A 12,783-nucleotide genomic window follows, 5' to 3' on the forward strand; every position below is an offset into this window, starting at 1 on the left:
TAAGTACTAGAACTGCATTTACCTAAATCTGGCTTCAAACTGTAGGCTATTTCTGAGAGTTCACAGTCTCCCATGTAACTTATGGAGTCATCATATATTCATTTAAATAAGTGGAAACAAAGAATATGGGGGCAGGAGTGGCAAGAGCCTGGAAATGTGTCTGGTGATTTGGCTTTTGCCCTCTCTCAGGTAGCTTGATGTCTGGGAAGATCTTGAAACAAGGCCTGCTTGCTTCTCTGGTTCTCTCAGTTGTTCCTGGTCTCCGAGTGATTTTTTTTTTTTTTTTTTTTTTTTTTTGGTGTGTATCTCACACAGTGTGATAAGTACCTACCTCACACCAACCAAATTCATCATCTTACATTCACTTCCCAGCACTGGAGGACACACTGGTATGTCAGACTTCCTGAGAGAAGAATGTTCAATACTGTCCTTTATGGATTGCCAGAGAATCATTTGCCTGTGTCAGCTCTCTGATATAAATCTGAGTCTCGGGATCCCTGGGTGGCGCAGCGGTTTGGTGCCTGCCTTTGGCCCAGGGCGCGATCCTGGAGACCCGGGATCAAATCCCACGTCAGGCTCCCTGCATGGAGCCTGCTTCTCCCTCTGCCTGTGTCTCTGCCCCCCCCCCCTCTCTGTGTGTGTGACTATCATGAATAAATAAATAAAATCTTTAAAAAAAAATAAATCTGAGTCTCCTTGCTCACATGCTAGAAATGTGATTCCATGGTATTTGCCAGGCACTGTGCTAGATTTCATATATTTTAAACGTTTGTAGAAATACCGATACTACAACTGCTCACCTGTTTTTCCAAAAATCACTTGGCATAGAATTCTTATCTTTTAAATATTAAGTTCAGTTCACTATTTCAGAGCATAACATTTCAGATTTGACTTAAGTAGGCATACTTCTGTTTCATACAGCAGGTATCTATTATTCCTGGTCAATCTGTTGGAAAGGAGTCTTTTGTCCAAGGGTTCATTTGAAAAGAGGTAATGATATATCCCTAATCTCTCTCTCATTTTAAACATCTTTCTCTTTTGTTTCAGACATTTCTTTTTGCTTAGATTTCACTGTGAAGTTCTTTTGACATCATTACCATTTAGTACTTTGTCTAAATTAATCTCTAGTTCCTTTTCTTCTTGTTGGGATTTCACAGTAAACCATAAAATGTAAAAATACAACAATTCTTTCACTTGCTTAGAAGCCAAGACTACAGTCTTTGGGCCTTTGAATAGAGTATTCATCTAAAGAAGGGATTTTAGGCAATGTAGATTTCTGGATGTTTGTTTGGGGTAGGAAGTGATCAATAGGAGATATCGAAAAAATAACCTTTTCTAAATACTCTTTCATCGAAGTGTTTAAATGTTAACTAAGATATAAGTGCTTGATTTATACTTAGAGGTATTTGATGTGAATACTCACCAATTTCTACCCAAGATTGTTCATTCATAAAGCATTTATTATACACCTGGTCTATGCCCAGAAGTCTTCTGGAATGCAAATATGATCTAGTTGAGGAGATAAGAAGGTTCCTAGTCATTCAGTATATAGCACTCAGGTGAAGATAGGTGCTATAGGGATTTATTTATTAAAAAAAAAAAAAAGCTCTGGCCAGTTTTATTCAAGAAAAATTTTGTATGGTTTATTTTCCACCAGTCTGTTCTGGCATGCTTCTAATGGCAGCAGAATCACCTGGATCAGCGATAGCTGGTATGCATACACTGTAGTATTTCCCACATGCTGTGCCCAATTCAATATTATTGCCACTGTAGTAATGGTCATCAGTTTTGGTTAACATGGTGTAGTAGTCTTTTTCAGATTTCCTAAAGGCTGGACAGTTGTTGACAAGGAAGACCAGTTTTGCTTTGCTGTGTCTGATCATTTTCAGAGTCTGCTTGTATCCCAGCCTGTTCTTTCCACTTTTCGTAACATGTCAGAGCCTGGGTTGATCGACTCCAGCGACCTTTTAATCTTCTTTGTGGCCACCATCTTCCTGTCTTAGGTTCAGGAAGGTGCCAACTGAGAGCAGCCTCCAAGATGGCTGGGAGCAGGAGAGAAAAGAGCTGCTATGGAGATTTAAGTCCTCCCTTAGCATTTGCTTTATCTTTCTAAACTTTTGATACTTTTAGACAGTAAAGGAACTGGACACCACTTTTCAATTAGTCAATATGCTATGACAGCACATATTTGTTTTAACTTAATCATAATATTTTCCAAAAATAAAAATATCCTGGAGGCTTTCAAGGAAAGAAAACCTCCTTGATGGAGTTGGCATACTACAGATTCTGCTTTAAAGAATTAAGTTGCTTTCTTTTACATTCTTACGCATTTTCAGAATACAGGCAGCTACTAGCATGGATGCTAGAGTTTCTGTACTACAGGCTCATAGCCAGAGTGAGATGCAAGGGGAAGAGTTGAGAGTTCTAGATCTTTATTCTCAGTCATGGTCAAATGGATGCATACCTGGCGGGATGTGGAGTAACTTCCTTTCTGTGGTACCTTCCATGTGCTATCACTGAGGTACTTGATGCTGATGTTAATTCTCCTATTGATGGTAAATTTTAGGAAAGTTGTTTCATCTGTATTCTTCGTAATGTTTTTTGTCATTAATCTAAAAACATTATGTTTCTCTCTGCATTTAAGGATACTTGATACCACCCCATCTAGAGCCATGCCCCTAATATGGTTTCATAAATAATTGAGAGCCAAAGCTCATCATATATGTTAATTTAACCATCCAAATGTGAGCTAACATATAACTCCTATCTGTAATTAGATAAAAATAAAAAGTTCTATTAAATGCATGATAATGTCTTTAGTGATTTTTGAATAATAGTCTTGTCTTTATGAAGTAAACCTGAATTGGTAATATAGCCTCTACAATCACAGACTAGTTGGGAAGTTTGAAAGAAACGATCAGAAGCATAATATTGAGGAATTCTATTCCTCTGAACTCTGTGGCATTGTTCTGAAGTTTAAAAAAAAAAAAAAGATGCCAGACATTGCTCAGATTTTACAACCAGGAACTAGGCTTAGACAGTACTTCCTTACATAGGCACCTTTAATACTATTATTTTTAATAAAAGATTCTTTTCCTTTTTGAATCTAGTTCATATATTTTGGTTGTATAATGAAGGTACCATAATTCTTACATTATTTTAATATTCCTCTATCACTTTAGCCTTGAGTTGGCTTGAAGTCACAGAGACCCAAAGACAAAAACTATAGATTGGCATGTTGCCCAAGGAGACCAGGTTTCTCTTCAGTTGTTGCTATGTAATGGACTCAGTTCTGGTAGTAAGTACCCATCAAAGTCCAAAATGATCACTACCATTCCTGTTCCAATAATCACATTGACATTCCAACTATCAGGAAGAAAAAAGATGGAAAAGAATCCTCTCTAAACATGCATCTTGTTTACCACTTATGTTCAGCTGTGTGCTGGAGACTAGCCAGGGGCATTAAGGACAGAAAAATAAACAAACAAAAAAATATAGCATCTAGACTGGAAAGAGAGAAATAAAACTATTTCTATTTGCAGATGATATTAACTTTTATAGAAAACCCTAAGGAATCTGCAATAAACCAAAACTATTAAATTAATGAACAAGTTCAGTAACATTTCAGGTTATGAAAGATCAATATATAGAAATCATTTGTGCTTCTCTACACTAGCAATGAACACTCCAAAAATGAAATTTAAAAACAGTTCTATTTGTAATACCATCAAAGGAATAAAATGCTTAGGAATAAATTTAACGAAAGAAGTGCAAGCCTTGCACACTGAAAACTACAAAACTTCATTGAAATAAAGATCTAAATAAATGCAAAGATATTCCATGGATCAGAAGAGTTAAGATTATTAAGATGACAGTTCCCAAAATGATACATAGATTGGACATAGTCACTATCGAAATATCCTAGCTTGCTTTTTTAGGGGGCAGAAATAAACAAGCTAATCTATAGAGCTCATATGGAAATGCAGGGGGCCCAGAAAAACCACAACAATCTTGAAGAACAAAGTTGGAAGACTCACATTCCCAATTTTAAAACTTATTACAAAGCTACAGTAATTTAAGACATTGTGGTACTGGCATAAGGGTAGAACTCTCCATACATTTAAGATGAAATAAACACATTTGAAATAAACCCTTATACTTACTGTCAGTTAATTTTCAACAAGGAGGCAAGACCATTCAACTGGTGCTCAGACAACTGGAGATCCACATTCAAAGGGCTGAACCCTACTCACAGCATGCACAAAGAATAACTCAAAATGGGTCACAAACCTAAATGTAAGAACTAAAAACTATAAAATATAGACATAAATCTTCATGATGCTAGGTTAAGCAACAATTTTTCACATATGACACCAAAAACAAATGACGAAAGAAAAAATAAATTTGACTTCAAAATTTAGATATTTTGTGGTTTAAAGGACACTATCAAGAAAGTGAAAGGACAGTATCTGTAATGACAAAAAGTGTTTGCAAATCATCTGATAGGGAGCTTGTATCCAGAATATACAGACAACTCTTATAACTTAACAATAAAGACAAATAACCAAATTTAAAATTGGGCAAAGGATTTGAATAAACATTTCTCCAAAAAGATATAGGAATAGCCAAGTAAGCACATGAAAAGAGGCTCAACATCACTCATCATTCAGTAAATAGAAATCAAAACCACAGTGAGGCATACTTCACCCGCACCAAGATGACTATAATTAAAAACCGGATAATGACAAGTGTTGGAGAGGAATGTGGAAAAATTACCATGTGACTTAGCAGTTTCACCCCTAGATATATTTCCAAGAGAAGTATGTCCACAACGTATGTACACACACACACACAAAAAAAAACTTGTTCACACATGTCCATATCAGCAGCAGGCTATAATACCAAAACTGTAAATAGTCCAAATGTCCATCATCTGATGAATGGATGAATAAAACATGGTATATCCATATACTCAAATATCATTTGGCCAAAAAGGAATGAAGTGCTGATCCATGCTACAAGATAGATGAACCTTGAAAACATTATGCTAAGAAGCTGGACCCAAAAGGTCACATACTTTATAATTCCATTTATATAAAATGTCTAGAATGGGCAAATGTATAGACACAAAGAATAAATTAGTGGTTACCTCAGGCTGGGGTGAGAAGTAGGGTGAGGACTATTAATGGTTATGAGAGTTCTTTTTGGGATGATAGAAATGTTCTATAATTAGGTTGTAGTGTTTGCACAACTCTCTGAATATACTAACATTATTGAATTGTAAATTTTGATTAGTGAATTTTCTGGTATAGGAAAGATATTTTTAAAAAGTAAATCTTAGAAGTGGCACATACTGTTTCCACTATTTTCTGTTGGCCAAAACTTCGTTACACTATTGTACCTATATGGGAGTAGGGATATTGAAGGTGGAGACAGTGCTCTGTATTCTGGGCAGCCATGTGCCCAGCTGACAGAAGGGGACTATGAGTAAGATATTGGTGGACATCTAGTAATTTCTGCCACCTTCTTGTTAAAGGTGAATCATAACAAAAACTGCTACAAGTTGTCGTTAAGTCGATAGTCATTCTTGATGAAGAGCTTCCTATTAACCTGAAATGATATATTTTTTAAAGATTTTATTTATTTATTCATGAAAGACACACAGAGAGAGGCAGAGACACAGGCAGAGTGAGAAGCAGGCTCCACGCAGGAAGCCTGCTGTGGGACTCGATCCTGAGACCCCAGGATCATGCCCTGAGCCGAAGGCATACGCTCAACCACTGAGCCACCTAGGCGTCCCAATAATCTGGTTTTTAAAAAAGGTTTAAATAGTAAGAGAGGGTTGAGAAAATAGAATTGCCCTTATTCTTTGTTGTAAAATAGAAGATAAAAAAAGAAGAAGAAGAAAACCTTTTCATTTGATCTGATAGCTCAGTGTGTCAATTTGTAGGAACTCAATAGTGAAAAATGACTATGTCAAATAATCATGAGTGATGCTTTATTGATACCAGCTGGGTCTATGACTCTGGTCTGGTAAGAAGACAGAAAAGTCCCTGGCATCCAAGAATGCCACAGTCTAATTGAAGAAAAATAATGTATATGCCTAAAATGTTAAATGACACAGGATAATTTATATTTCCTACAAAATGCAAAAAATCAGACAATAAAAGCTATGCAAGTTTGATAGTCTGAAAAAACCCTGTAAACCGAGGTATCTGAGGACAATAAGAGTAATGTAAGAGTAATGATACTTTTGGAGAGCTTACTAGGTGGCTGACACTTTGTAAGCACCTGATAAGTCTTATCTTGCTCCCCTCTCACAATAAGTGAAAGACCAGAGTCACCCGTAGGTGATGTCTCTCCAGGGCTTGTGCACTAAACTGCCTGCCTCAGTTGTGCTCTGAACCCAGGCTGCCCAATAGGATGCCCGAGATTTCAGGACACTGAAGGTTTCTGGACCCCAGTCTCAGAGATTCGGATTTCAGCAATCTGGTGTGTGCTCTCACCCTCCCTGCCATTGGAGTTGTTTTTACAAGTCCCTAGAGGATTACAGTGACTGTTCAGCTCAGAGTTGGAACCACTGTTTTCCTTAGGGCTGCAGGTTCCTCTCCTTACACACGAGAGATGATCAGCCCCTAAAAATAGAGCAGGACCTGAGACAGTAGATATGGTCTCATTTTAGAAGGGGTTAGAGCTAGATGGCAGCTAAGCTCAGGTAGTGGCGTTGTCTACTGTTCCTACCCCCATCCACCCGCCGAGGCTATTCTCTGTTCCACAAGATACACCTTAGCGTCACAAAATGTTGTTGCTTAGAAATGGACTGTCCTGTTAAAGCGGATGAATGTTGAGATGCAGGTGCATGCATATCATTGGAGGATCATGCTAGTGTTCAATATTTGGAGTAGGGGGGATGCTATTGGGGTGACTCTTAGGTTGCTAACAGTATTCATTGTGTCTGCCCAGAACTAGGACATTGATTTTCCTTTTGCTTTCATGACGTCTGTGCCAGAAGCTTTATCTTCTTTACTCCTTACTACACTTTTTGAGAAGCTCTCTTATCAGGTGGTTTTAGATGCCTTTATTTGATTGATACCTATGTCCAGTCCTTCCTCTCCGGTCCTTCGTTTTCTTCTAATACTTCAACCATTAGGCTAAAAGCAGTTTCTTCGCTTCTTCCTAGAGTTTTCTTTTCCACTGGCAAAATTTTGTTTTGTTTTTCAGTTTCCATTGATTTCAAAATTACTACCTGTGCTCTAGTGGTTTCCCATAACCACATCCTCCCTGATTACTTTATAATTTCTCTATCTTAATTAGTTGCTAATTAGTTAATCCTTTTAGGATTTTCCTCTTCTATTACTTCCTTTTTAGAATACCTTAGTGCTTTTTCATTGCAGACAACATTGTAATTTCATGGTTTCATGATTGCTTTTTAACTGTCTTAGAGCAATTTACTATGACATCATTTCTTGCTCTCCTTTACCTCCCTACTGCCCATAGCCTTTCTTTATTTGCCATGTCATTTGGATTGTAGTTCTTTGGGACAGTATGGCAGTGCCATGTTCTCTTGTCACAAAATATTGTTTATTTGGAAGACAGTAGAGTAACTAGAACCTTACACACTGATAATGTTTGAGGATGCTCACTAAGTAGCATTTAATTATACCCTTCAGCTTATGGGATAAAATGTAACTAAAAGAATGAGGAAAGGAATTTTTAGTCTAAGCCACCCTGGCAAATTCAAGCTTGCATTTATGAAGAATACTTAGAAGGAAAAGCCTCTGTAACAGAACCTTTGTGATCACTATAATCAGAAGGCTTTGCTGGCATTGCAGATCATGCATATTGATGTTTTAGGTAACAGAGTCTAATACTGAGACAAAAAAAAGGAAAACTATAACATCACTGGCATAGTATCACCTATAAGTGTATTTCTCATATCCCAGCTCTGTACGTAGTGAGGGTGCAGGCAGGCGGTTTGTGCCACTGTGTATTGATTAAGGAACCCAGACTGTTGGCAGCCATGCTATCTTCAGGTTGTTCCAAGGTCTTCCTGGGAATCCATATTCAGCCTTTGCCCGAGAAAAGAGCAGAGAGGATGGGTTGTGGGCATCTTTCATGGATAAGGACAGGAAGTGGGAGGTGTTTCTGCTCATACCCCACTGTCTAAAACTCAGTGACATGGCACCACTTAACTGCAAGGGGAGTCAGAAGAAGAGGAACCTGTCTGGTAATCAGCCCCTGTCACTTAAGGTATTTTTTTTTTTTAATGGAGAGGGGAGAGGGAATTGCAAAAAGGTGATCAAAAGGTACACAAACTTCCAATTATAAGATAAATAAGTACTAGGGATGTAGTGTACAACATGAGGACTACAGTTAAAACTTGTGTGATGGACAGGGAAGTTGTTAAGACAGTAGATCCTGAGACACTTGGGTGGCTCAGCGGTTAAGCATCCGCCTTCGGCTAGGGGTGTGATCCCAGGGTCCCAGGATCGAGTCCCACATCGGGCTCCCTGCATGGAGCCTGCTTCTCCCTCTGCCTGTGTCTCTGCCTCTCTCTCTCTCTCTCTCTCTCTCTCTCTCTAACTCTCTCTCTCTTTCTCTCTCTCTCTCATGAATAAATAAATCAAATCTTAAAAAAAAAGATTTTTTTTCCTGAGGGTTCTCATCACAAAAAATGTTTTTTCTTTTTATTGTTTCTACATGAGATGATGGATATTAACTAAAACCTAGTGTATAGTCTTTTCACTATGTGTGTGTATGTCAGACCATCATACAGTGATTTATGTCGATTATTTTTCTGAAAATAGTTTTCTGAAAAAATGTTTAAGTTGTAAGAGAAATGAAGTGGTTTGAGTTATGTAACTGACTCAATAGGGTTTCAATCTACATGAAAAGGGTTGTAAGATCAAGTCAACACATAATTAAAATGAAACAACTCTGTTAACAATGAGAAGGTAAAATACAGTGTTGTCCACTTGACTGGCTTTCCTTTTAACATTAGTAAGATTAAAACAACGCACAATTGTTAAATTAGATTTGTAGCAAGTAGTAACAGATACCATAAAACCTATTAATTTACTCATTGATAGATTTAGCTTCAACATAAAAAGCAGTTTATATCCGTAACAGATAAAAACAATGCCAGGTTTAGTAAATCTGATTCTCGTTACACATGTATTAACAAATCAGATTATTTCAATGAGGCCTCATTAATCAGTCAGCAAATATATGAATATCCACCACGGACACGGTTCTCCTGACGTGCTGAGAAGAGACCAAGCTAAATGGGGATAAAGGCATACTTTAAAAAGAAAGATAATCAGCAATATGAGTTTGTATATTTGCTATGCAAATTGGAATATCAGGTATTCTGGAATTTGAAAGGATTAAAATTGCACATGTTCTGTAGAGATAGAACCCAAATTGTTGACCAAGTCTGTTACTCTGGTGTGAAATGCCAACAGGTAAGAACAAAGAGACACAGAAGTGGAAAATCAAAAACACTGTAATTTATTAATTGCCAAAATCATAGCACAACTTAGGGAATTTTGTAAAATCATATATTTGTTCTTTGTTACATGAAGGTAGCAGAAAAACAAACCAACGTGGGTGTGTGTCTGTGTTCTCTGGATTCAGCCCAACCTTAATAGAAGACTCATCAGTGAGTTAACAGGTTTAATTGCAAAACATTATAAATGTCATCCAAGTACATCATACTTCATATTTAAAAATAAAAACAAATTTAATAGAGATTTGGATTCTACTATGACAGACATACAAGTTTCTGAACATACCCTAAGTAATCCATATATAAAGACAGTATAATTATGCACTAATTCAGTATATTCAAATGTATTGAATTCTATTACAATTTAAGCAAAGCTAAAAATAATTACAGGCAGCATAAAAATAAAAGATTCAATGGGGGAAAATAAATAAATATAAACATTTTTATATTTGGATATTTAAAAAGCAAAACGAAACTATGAGGCATTGAGTCTGGGCTACGTCATTGCATTGCTGTGGATGTTAGTAAGATAAGGTAGTTTAGAGAGGATCTTATCTAACAGCATTTATGGTCCTGAATTATCTTTGTTCCTTAAACTTTATAACCATGATCCTCAAAATTGACGAATGTATAGACCAATTTCAAAAGGAAAAAAAATGCCTGTAATTCCCACATTATTAAATTATTTTTAGTGTCATTTAACTATACATAAATATTAAAATATCAGTCCAGGTTCCTCCTGCTCTGTGCTCCTAAAGAAATTTATAAATTTAGCATGGAATATTAGCAGAAGTACAAAATAGCTACAGTTCAAATGAAAAATATTCATATCAGGAAGACATTCATGAAGGTGACATTTGAGTTAGTCTTTCAAGAATGGGTCTGTCAATAGTGAATAAATAAGGATTGGGAGATAAGACTCAGGCAAAGGAAAGAAAGTGAGAGGCCCAGAAGAGTGTGCCACAGAAAACAGGTCTTTTGGGCTCTAGTGTATGGTGTTGGAGGGTATTGGTTTTATATTCTGTGGATAGATATTGAGGGCCTTGAATATTGACCCAAAGACTTACTTATTCTGTATGAATGAGAACCACTGAAAGCAGATGTGAGTAGAAGAATAAGATGAGCTATGTTGTATTCTTGGAAGTTTTATCTGCAGCAGTATTTAAATAAATTGACAGAGTGAAGAACAAGAGATTGAAAACCCAGCCAAGAGGTTAGCTCCATGAGAGCAGATACTTGGTTCAATACTATATCACCAGGTTCTAGATCATAGCTGGTCCTCCGTGTTTGTTGGATGAATGTAGAATGCCTGAATGAATGGCACGGGGACATCCAGGTAGAAAAGTGTAGAAGATAAAGTCTGGATGAGGAGTTCAGAGTACAAGTTGGTAGCTGAGAGCATGGATATGCGAGTTGTCCATAACTAATTGAATCCCTAAGGGGTGTGTAAGATGATAAAGGAGAGAGAAACGGTGAACAGGTTAAAGGTGGAAACTTGAGCAACTCCTGGTGTTACAGCTAATTGTAAAAGGGGGAAAAATCTGTGAAGGTAACAAAGAGAGATCAGAAAGGTATATCAAGAGATGATAGTGACCTAGCAGCCAAAGGAGCAGAATTTGTGCATGTCTGCCTAATAAATTTTTATTTTAAAAATTCATGGACTCTAGTTTTCCTAGTGTTAAAAATGATTTTAATGAGTGTATAAGACTTAATGTTGAGGGGGTCAAACCAGGCAAGTAAACTATATCCCAGAAGCATGCTGGTTCTGGGGAAATTTCAGGATGATATTAACATATTTTGGAATTTAACACACGTTTCTTTTAGGCTTCTTGTTACTACATCTTTGAGCTAAATATATAAGTTTTAGCATGTTATATATATATGTGTGTAGTTATATATGTGTAGTAGTTAAGCAACGGGGTAATTATATCACAAAAATGTTTACTTTAGGAATTCATTTAGTGTCTCTATTAGTGGCCTACCCTAGGACATTTTAAGTGATTATATTAAGTTTTATTTCTAGACAATTTTTGTGAAACTTCTTTTGCCTCAAGTAGGCACATGGTTCATTTGTTTAAAAAAATAAAAAAGACATAAGCTCAAAAACAGGCACTAGTTTCTTACTATTTCATAGCTTCGAAAATCATTCTGGATCCTCTTGACAGAGTGTTTACTACATCAGCTAGCAGTAGGATTTAACATTAAATTTTCATTTTGATTAACTTGACTGCAATTGTTTCTTGGCTGTCTCTGTAGAGCTCACTGCAGAATAAAATTAAAACAGTTTATGATATAGCAGTTTAGTTGCAGAAAACGACATTTTTCTTTTTCCCTGAATGGTGGTGTGTTTTCCCTAGAAGGTTTCTACATACACCCCATGGGTCTGATTTCTCCCTTCTCTGATCCAGCTTTTATAATAATATTGCCAGGTTAATTTTCCTAAAGCAGAGCTTTGGCCATCCTCTCATGCCAAACCCTTTTCTCCTTCCCCATTGCCTCCCTCCTTTCTGAGCCCAGCTCATCCATGAATTTAGGAACAGCCCAAAAACTATATATTCCTCCTGAGGTTTTCTTGATCTTCTCTGCTAAAGTTCCCGTCTCCACTCCAGATTCCTTATTCCTCTTGCATAGCACTCATCATGCCCTACCTTACATAAAATTACATGTGAACATCTCTCACCAAGAGGATGCCAGCTTCTTGAATGCAGGGACCAAGCTCTCTTTTCATTTTTGCCCACTCCTCAATGTACATGTTAAGTATGTGCAGTTCTTTGTATGCTAGTTCTCCATCAATAGAGCTGTTTTTAGAAAAAGCTAAACAAATAAGTAGATAAATGTTTGTGAGATAAATGAATGAAAAATATCTTAAAAGGACAATCTTGCAGACTACTCTTCTTTCTCATGTACACTACTCCTGATCCTCTTAACCCTTTACTTTTTTCTTTTTCCCATAGCACCTTTCATTTTCTAATGAATTCATAATTTATTCATTTTTGTTGCTGATACTGTTTCCTCCTTCCTTTAGTGAGACTTATTGCTGAGGGTCATTTTCTCCTTGTTACTTGGATTATTGTTGGCAGTTTACAAGGCAGAAGTCAGTGTGGTATTGAAAGAACAGGAAGAGACGTAGAGGGACCCCAAAGTCAGTTTCTGCTCTGCAGCGTTAGACAAGTTTTGTAACTGCCTAAAGATCACTTCCTCATCTCTAAGAGGGTAATAAGACCTATATTACAATGTTTATATGAGGATGGAATTCTAGGGAGAAAAAACTTAGA

At 36.8% G+C, this 12,783-nt stretch overlaps 1 protein-coding gene and 1 pseudogene across 3 annotated transcripts in view; one reads left to right on the forward strand and one right to left on the reverse strand.

The window, feature by feature from the left end:
• The window catches only part of GAREM1 (GRB2 associated regulator of MAPK1 subtype 1), a 207,270-nt gene that overhangs the window by 60,549 nt on the left and 133,938 nt on the right, over positions 1–12,783 (forward strand). The window lies entirely within an intron of this gene.
• On the reverse strand, positions 1,644–2,029 carry LOC129508825 (60S ribosomal protein L30-like; annotated as a pseudogene).

Source organism: Nyctereutes procyonoides, unplaced genomic scaffold (assembly GCF_905146905.1).
Source record: "Nyctereutes procyonoides isolate TBG_1078 unplaced genomic scaffold, NYPRO_anot_genome, whole genome shotgun sequence".
In the NCBI taxonomy this organism is placed as follows: domain Eukaryota; kingdom Metazoa; phylum Chordata; class Mammalia; order Carnivora; family Canidae; genus Nyctereutes; species Nyctereutes procyonoides.